The 8,949-nt window shown below is 47.4% G+C and overlaps 1 non-coding gene across 1 annotated transcript; it reads left to right on the top strand.

Moving 5' to 3' along the window:
* Nucleotides 1-6,783: 6,783 nt before the first annotated feature.
* On the top strand, nucleotides 6,784-6,855 carry Trnak-uuu (transfer RNA lysine (anticodon UUU)). Its single transcript has one exon. It is a non-coding gene; the product is annotated as a tRNA-Lys (tRNA).
* The last annotated feature ends 2,094 nt before the right edge of the window (nucleotides 6,856-8,949 follow it).

The following is an 8,949-nucleotide window of genomic DNA, read 5'->3' as shown; positions in this document are numbered from 1 at the left end:
TAAATACCCCAGAAAGTGAAGCGGAACACAGTCGCCCAGATAGCCGAATTGGTAAAGCATTCGAGATCTAATCGAAAGGCGAGGGTTCGGTCCCCACTCTGGGCGCGTGTTTTTCTTTCTTTTTGTATCACGTAATTAATAAAAATTAATAATAATGTAACGTCACTAACGGTAAAAAAATTGCCTAACCTTCCCCTATGCCTTCTTTGGCGTTGTAGACTGCCGGCATTTCTTTCTGTATTTCCTAACGAGCCCCTCATTTCCAAACCCTATTATCGCGCGAAAGCTTAGCAAGGGCCTCGGTTCTGGCAGCCTTGATGCCAAGGTAGCATATGAGGGTTTCCCGCCGGTTGACCACTCATGACAGGCTGTAGATGTTCGCGTCACGCCCCGGGGGTTGTAAAAGAAGGTCCCCTTCTCCCCGTGTAGTCTGAGTGGCGCTGGCTACCACCCTCAAGCGTCAGATACAGTTGTAGTAAATATAAATACCCCAGAAAGTGAAGCGGAACACAGTTGCCCAGATAGCCGAATTGGTAAGGCATTTGAGATCTAATCGAAAGGTGTGGATTCGGTCCCCACTCTGGGAGCGTGTTTTTCTTTCTTTCTTTATCATGTAATTAATAAAAATTAATAATAATGTAACGTCACTAACGGTAAAAAAATTGTTTAACCTTCCCCTATGCCTTCTTGGGTGTTGTAGACTGCCGGCATTTCTTCCTGTATTTCCTAACGAGCCCCTCTTTCCAAACCCTTTTATCGCGCGAAAGCTTAGCGAGGGCCTCGGTTCTGGCAGCCTTGATGCCAAGATAGCATAAGAGGGTTTCCCGCCGGTTGACCGCTCATGACAGGCTGTAGACGTTCGCGTCACGCCCCGGGGGTTGAAAAAGAAGGTCCCCTTCTCCCCGTGTAGTCTGAGTGGCGCTGGCTACCACCCTCAAGCGTCAGATACAGTTGAAGTTTATATAAATACCACAGAAAGTGAAGCGGAACACAGTCGCCCAGATAGCCGAATTGGTAAAGCATTCGAGATCTAATCGAAAGGCGAGGGTTCGGTCCCCACTCTGGGCGCGTGTTTTTCTTTCTTTTTGTATCACGTAATTAATAAAAATTAATAATAATGTAACGTCACTAACGGTAAAAAAATTGCCTAACCTTCCCCTATGCCTTCTTTGGCGTTGTAGACTGCCGGCATTTCTTTCTGTATTTCCTAACGAGCCCCTCATTTCCAAACCCTATTATCGCGCGAAAGCTTAGCGAGGGCCTCGGTTCTGGCAGCCTTGATGCCAAGGTAGCATAAGAGGTTTTCCCGCCGGTTGACCGCTCATGACAGTCTGTAGACGTTCGCGTCACGCCCCGGGGGTTGAAAAAGAAGGTTCCCTTCTCCCCGTGTAGTCTGAGTGGCGCTGGCTACCACCCTCAAGCGTCAGATACAGTTTTAGTATATATAAATACCCCAGAAAGTGAAGCGGAACACAGTCGCCCAGATAGCCAAATTGGTAAGGCATTCGAGATCTAATCGAAAGGCGTGGATTCGGTCCCCACTCTGGGCGCGTGTTTTTCTTCCTTTCTTTATCATGTAATTATTAAAAATTTATAATAATGTAACGTCACTAACGGTAAAAAAATTGTTTAACCTTCCTCTATGCCTTTTTTGGTGTTGTATACTGCCGGCATTTCTTTCTGTATTTCCTAACGAGCCCCACATTTCCAAACACTATTATCGCGCGAAAGCTTAGCGAGGGCTTTGGTTCTGGCAGCCTTGATGCCAAGGTAGCATAAGAGGGTTTCCCGCGGGTTGACCGCTCATGACCGGCTGTAGACGTTCGCGTCACGCCCCGGGGGTTGAAAAAGAAGGTCCCCTTCTCCCCGTGTCGTCTGAGTGGCGCTGGCTACCACCCTCAAGCGTCAGATACAGTTGTAGTAAATATAAATACCCCAGAAAGTGAAGGGGAACACAGTCGCCCAGATAGCCGAATTGGTAAGGCATTCGAGATCTAATCGAAAGGCGTGGATTCGGTCCCCACTCTGGGGGCGTGTTTTTCTTTCTTTCTTTATCACGTAATTATTAAAAATTAATAATAATGAAACATCACTAACGGTAAAAAAAATTGTTTAACCTTCCCCTATGCCTTCTTTGGTGTTGTAGACTGCCGGCATTTCTTTCTGTATTTCCTAACAAGCCCCTCATTTGCAAACCCTATTATCGCGCGAAAGCTTAGCGAGGGCCACGGTTCTGGCAGCCTTGATGCCAAGGTAGCATAAGAGGGTTTCCCGCCGGTTGACCGCTCATGACAGGCTGTAGACATTCGCGTCACGCCCCGGGGGTTGAAAAAGAAGGTCCCCTTCTCCCCGTGTAGTCTGAGTGGCGCTGGCTACCACCCTCAAGCGTCAGATACAGTTGTAGTATATATAAATACCCCAGAAAGTGAAGCGGAACACAGTCGCCCAGATAGCCGAATTGGTAAGGCATTCGAGATCTAATCGAAAGGCGTGGATTCGGTCCCCACTCTGGGCGAGTTTTTCTTTCTTTCTTTATTACGTAATTAATAAAAATTAATAATAATGTAACGTCACTAACGGTAAAAAAAATTGTTTAAACTTCCCCTATGCCTTCTTTGGTGTTGTAGACTGCCGGCATTTCTTTCTGTATTTCCTAACAAGCCCCTCATTTCCAAACCCTATTATCGCGCGAAAGCTTAGCGAGGGCCTCGGTTCTGGCAGCCTTGATGCCAAGGTAGCATAAGAGGGTTTCCCGCCTGTTGACCGCTCATGACAGGCTGTAGACGTTCGTGTCACGCCCCGGGGGTTGAAAAAGAAGGTCCCCTTCTCCCCGTGTAGTCTGAGTGGCGCTGGCTACCACCCTCAAGCGTCAGATACAGTTGTAGTAAATATAAATACCCCAGAAAGTGAAGCGGAACACAGTCGCCCAGATAGCCGAATTGGTAAGGCATTCGAGGTCTAATCGAAAGGCGTGGATTTGGTCCCCACTCTAGGCGCGTGTTTTTCTTTCTTTCTTTATCACGTAATTATTAAAAATTAATAATAATGTAACGTCACTAACGGTAAAGAAAATTGTCTAACCTTCCCCTGTGCCTTCTTTGGCGTTGTAGACTGCCGGCATTTCTTTCTGTATTTTCTAACGAGCCCCTCATTTCCAAACCCTATTATCGCTTGAAAGCTTAGCGAGGGCCTCGGTTCTGGCAGCCTTTATGCCAAGGTAGAATAAGAGGGTTTCCCGCCGGTTGACCGCTCATGACAGGCTGTAGACCTTCGCGTCACGCCCCGGGGGTTGAAAAAGAAGGTCCCCTTCTCCCCGTGTAGTCTGAGTTGCGCTGGCTACCACCCTCAAGCGTCAGATACAGTTGTAGTAAATATAAATACCCCAGAAAGTGAAGTGGAACACAGTCGCCCAGATAGCCGAATTGGTAAGTCATTCGAGATTTAATCGAAAGGCGTGGATTCGGTCCCCACTCTGGGCGCGTGTTTTTCTTTCTTTCTTTATCACGAAATTAATAAAAATAATAATAATGTAACGTCACTAACGGTAAAAAAAATTGCCTAACCTTCCCCTATGCCTTCTTTGGCGTTGTAGAGTGCCGGCATTTCTTTCTGTATTTCCTAACGAGCCCCTCATTTCCAAATCCTATTATCGCGCGAAAGCTTAGCGAGGGCCTCGGTTCTGGCAGCCTTGATGCCAAGGTAGCATAAGAGGGTTTCCCGCCGGTTGACCGCTCATGAAAGGCTGTAGACGTTCGCGTCACGCCCCGGGGGTTGAAAAAGAAGGTCCCCTTCTCCCCGTGTAGTCTGAGTGGCGCTGGCTACCACCCTCAAGCGTCAGATACAGTTGTAGTAAATATAAATACACCAGAAAGTGAAGCGGAACACAGTTGCCCAGATAGCCGAATTGGTAAGGCATTTGAGATCTAATCGAAAGGTGTGGATTCGGTCCCCACTCTGGGAGCGTGTTTTTCTTTCTTTCTTTATCATGTAATTAATAAAAATTAATAATAATGTAACGTCACTAACGGTAAAAAAATTGTTTAACCTTCCCCTATGCCTTCTTGGGTGTTGTAGACTGCCGGCATTTCTTCCTGTATTTCCTAACGAGCCCCTCTTTCCAAACCCTATTATCGCGCGAAAGCTTAGCGAGGGCCTCGGTTCTGGCAGCCTTGATGCCAAGGTAGCATAAGAGGGTTTCCCGCCGGTGTACCGCTCATGACAGGCTGTAGACGTTCGCGTCACGCCCCGGGGGTTGAAAAAGAAGGTCCCCTTCTCCCCGTGTAGTCTGAGTGGCGCTGGCTACCACCCTCAAGCGTCAGATACAGTTGAAGTTTATATAAATACCCCAGAAAGTGAAGCGGAACACAGTCGCCCAGATAGCCGAATTGGTAAAGCATTCGAGATCTAATCGAAAGGCGAGGGTTCGGTCCCCACTCTGGGCGCGTGTTTTTCTTTCTTTTTGTATCACGTAATTAATAAAAATTAATAATAATGTAACGTCACTAACGGTAAAAAAATTGCCTAAGCTTCCCCTATGCCTTCTTTGGCGTTGTAGACTGCCGGCATTTCTTTCTGTATTTCCTAACGAGCCCCTCATTTCCAAACCCTATTATCGCGCGAAAGCTTAGCGAGGGCCTCGGTTCTGGCAGCCTTGATGCCAAGGTAGCATAAGAGGGTTTCCCGCCGGTTGACCGCTCATGACAGTCTGTAGACGTTCGCGTCACGCCCCGGGGGTTGAAAAAGAAGGTTCCCTTCTCCCCGTGTAGTCTGAGTGGCGCTGGCTACCACCCTCAAGCGTCAGATACAGTTGTAGTATATATAAATACCCCAGAAAGTGAAGCGGAACACAGTCGCCCAGATAGCCGAATTGGTAAGGCATTCGAGATCTAATCGAAAGGCGTCGATTCGGTCCCCACTCTGGGGGCGTGTTTTTCTTTCTTTCTTTATCACGTAATTATTAAAAATTAATAATAATGAAACGTCACTAACGGTAAAAAAAATTGTTTAACCTTCCCCTATGCCTTCTTTGGTGTTGTAGACTGCCGGCATTTCTTTCTGTATTTCCTAACAAGCCCCTCATTTGCAAACCCTATTATCGCGCGAAAGCTTAGCGAGGGCCTCGGTTCTGGCAGCCTTGATGCCAAGGTAGCATAAGAGGGTTTCCCGCCGGTTGACCGCTCATGACAGGCTGTAGACATTCGCGTCACGCCCCGGGGGTTGAAAAAGAAGGTCCCCTTCTCCCCGTGTAGTCTGAGTGGCGCTGGCTACCACCCTCAAGCGTCAGATACAGTTGTAGTATATATAAATACCCCAGAAAGTGAAGCGGAACACAGTCGCCCAGATAGCCGAATTGGTAAGGCATTCGAGATCTAATCGAAAGGCGTGGATTCGGTCCCCACTCTGGGGGCGTGTTTTTCTTTCTTTCTTTATCACGTAATTATTAAAAATAATAATAATGAAACGTCACTAACGGTAAAAAAAATTGTTTAACCTTCCCCTATGCCTTCTTTGGTGTTGTAGACTGCCGGCATTTCTTTCTGTATTTCCTAACAAGCCCCTCATTTGCAAACCCTATTATCGCGCGAAAGCTTAGCGAGGGCCTCGGTTCTGGCAGCCTTGATGCCAAGGTAGCATAAGAGGGTTTCCCGCCGGTTGACCGCTCATGACAGGCTGTAGACATTCGCGTCACGCCCCGGGGGTTGAAAAAGAAGGTCCCCTTCTCCCCGTGTAGTCTGAGTGGCGCTGGCTACCACCCTCAAGCGTCAGATACAGTTGTAGTAAATATAAATACCCCAGAAAGTGAAGCGGAACACAGTCGCCCAGATAGCCGAATTGGTAAGGCATTCGAGGTCTAATCGAAAGGCGTGGATTTGGTCCCCACTCTAGGCGCGTGTTTTTCTTTCTTTCTTTATCACGTAATTAATAAAAATTAATAATAATGTAACGTCACTAACGGTAAAAAAAATTGTCTAACCTTCCCCTATGCCTTGTTTGCGGTTGTAGACTGCCGGCATTTCTTTCTGTATTTCCTAACGAGCCCCTCATTTCCAAACCCTATTATCGCGCGAAAGCTTAGGGAGGGCCTCGGTTCTGGCAGCCTTGATGCCAAGGTATCATAAGAGGGTTTCCCGCCGGTTGACCGCTCATGACAGGCTGTAGACGTTCGCGTCACGCCCCGGGGTTGAAAAAGAAGGTCCCCTTCTCCCCGTGTAGTCTGAGTTCCCGCTGGCTACCACCTTCAAGCGTCAGATACAGTTGAAGTAAATATAAATACCCCAGACAGTGAAGCGGAACACAGTCGCCCAGATAGCCGAATTGGTAAAGCATTCGAGATCTAATCGAAAGGCGTTGGTTCGGTCCCCACTCTGGGCGCGTGTTTTTCTTTCTTTCTTTATCACGTAATTAATAAAAATTAATAATAATGTAACGTCACTAACGGTAAAGAAAATTGTCTAACCTTCCCCTGTGCCTTCTTTGGCGTTGTAGACTGCCGGCATTTCTTTCTGTATTTTCTAACGAGCCCCTCATTTCCAAACCCTATTATCGCGCGAAAGCTTAGCGAGGGCCTCGGTTCTGGCAGCCTTAATGCCAAGGTAGAATAAGAGGGTTTCCCGCCGGTTGACCGCTCATGACAGGCTGTAGACGTTCGCGTCACGCCCCGGGGGTTGAAAAAGAAGGTCCCCTTCTCCCCGTGTAGTCTGAGTTGCGCTGGCTACCACCCTCAAGCGTCAGATACAGTTGTAGTAAATATAAATACCCCAGAAAGTGAAGTGGAACACAGTCGCCCAGATAGCCGAATTGGTAAGGCATTCGAGATTTAATCGAAAGGCGTGGATTCGGTCCCCACTCTGGGCGCGTGTTTTTCTTTCTTTGTTTATCACGTAATTAATAAAAATAATAATAATGTAACGTCACTAACGGTAAAAAAAATTGCCTAACCTTCCCCTATGCCTTCTTTGGCGTTGTAGAGTGCCGGCATTTCTTTCTGTATTTCCTAACGAGCCCCTCATTTCCAAATCCTATTATCGCGCGAAAGCTTAGCGAGGGCCTCGGTTCTGGCAGCCTTGATGCCAAGGTAGCATAAGAGGTTTTCCCGCCGGTTGACCGCTCATGAAAGGCTGTAGACGTTCGCGTCACGCCCCGGGGGTTGAAAAAGAAGGTCCCCTTCTCCCCGTGTAGTCTGAGCGGCGCTGGCTACCACCCTCAAGCGTCAGATACAGTTGTAGTAAATATAAATACCCCAGAAAGTGAAGCGGAACACAGTTGCCCAGATAGCCGAATTGGTAAGGCATTTGAGATATAATCGAAAGGTGTGGATTCGGTCCCCACTCTGGGAGCGTGTTTTTCTTTCTTTCTTTATCATGTAATTAATAAAAATTAATAATAATGTAACGTCACTAACGGTAAAAAAATTGTTTAACCTTCCCCTATGCCTTCTTGGGTGTTGTAGACTGCCGGCATTTCTTCCTGTATTTCCTAACGAGCCCCTCTTTCCAAACCCTATTATCGCGCGAAAGCTTAGCGAGGGCCTCGGTTCTGGCAGCCTTGATGCCAAGGTAGCATAAGAGGGTTTCCCGCCGGTTGACCGCTCATGACAGGCTGTAGACGTTCGCGTCACGCCCCGGGGGTTGAAAAAGAAGGTCCCCTTCTCCCCGTGTAGTCTGAGTGGCGCTGGCTACCACCCTCAAGCGTCAGTTACAGTTGTAGTAAATATAAATACCCCAGAAAGTGAAGCGGAACACAGTCGCCCAGATAGCCGAATTGGTAAAGCATTCGAGATCTAATCGAAAGGTGTGGGTTCGGTCCCCACTCTGGGCGCGTGTTTTTCTTTCTTTTTTTATCACGTAATTAATAAAAATTAATAATAATGTAACGTCACTAACGGTAAAAAAAATTGTCTAACCTTCCCTATGCCTTCTTTGGCGTTGTAGACTGCCAGCATTTCTTTCTGTATTTCCTAACGAGCCCCTCATTTCCAAACCCTATTATCGCGCGAAAGCTTAGCGAGGGCCTCGGTTCTGGCAGCCTTGATGCCAAGGTAGCATAAGAGGGTTTCCCGCCGGTTGACCGCTCATGACAGGCTGTAGACGTTCGCGTCACGCCCCGGGGGTTGAAAAAGAAGGTCCCCTTCTCCCCGTGTAGTCTGAGTGGCGCTGGCTACCACCCTCAAGCGTCAGATACAGTTGTAGTAAATTTAAATACCCCAGAAAGTGAAGCGGAACACAGTCGCCCAGATAGCCGAATTGGTAAGGCATTCGAGATCTAATCGAAAGGCGTGGATTCGGTCCCCACTCTGGGCGCATTTTTCTTTCTTTCTTTATCACGTAATTAATAAAAATTAATAATAATGTAACGTCACTAACGGTAAAAAAATTGTTTAACCTTCCCCTATGCCTTCTTTGGTGTTGTAGACTGCCGGCATTTCTTTCTGTATTTCCTAATGAGCCCCTCATTTCCAAACCCTATTATCGCGCGAAAGCTTAGCGAGGGCCTCGGTTCTGGCAGCCTTGATGCCAAGATAGCATAAGAGGGTTTCCCGCCGGTTGACCGCTCATGACAGGCTGTAGACGTTCGCGTCACGCCCCGGGGGTTGAAAAAGAAGGTCCCCTTCTCCCCGTGTAGTCTGAGTGGCGCTGGCTACCACCCTCAAGCGTCAGATACAGTTGAAGTAAATATAAATACCCCAGAAAGTGAAGCGGAACACAGTCGCCCAGATAGCCGAATTGGTAAAGCATTCGAGATCTAATCGAAAGGCGAGGGTTCGGTCCCCACTCTGGGCGCGTGTTTTTCTTTCTTTTTGTATCACGTAATTAATAAAAATTAATAATAATGTAACGTCACTAACGGTAAAAAAATTGCCTAACCTTCCCCTATGCCTTCTTTGGCGTTGTAGACTGCCGGCATTTCTTTCTGTATTTCCTAACGAGCCCCTCATTTCCAAACCCTATT

This window comes from Haemaphysalis longicornis, unplaced genomic scaffold, assembly GCF_048455015.1.
Source record: "Haemaphysalis longicornis isolate Haplotype H1 unplaced genomic scaffold, Haemaphysalis longicornis Haplotype H1 scaffold_13, whole genome shotgun sequence".
In the NCBI taxonomy this organism is placed as follows: Eukaryota; Metazoa; Arthropoda; class Arachnida; order Ixodida; family Ixodidae; genus Haemaphysalis; species Haemaphysalis longicornis.
Note: the sequence above shows the minus strand (reverse complement) of the source record. Positions and strands in the feature narration are given on the sequence as shown.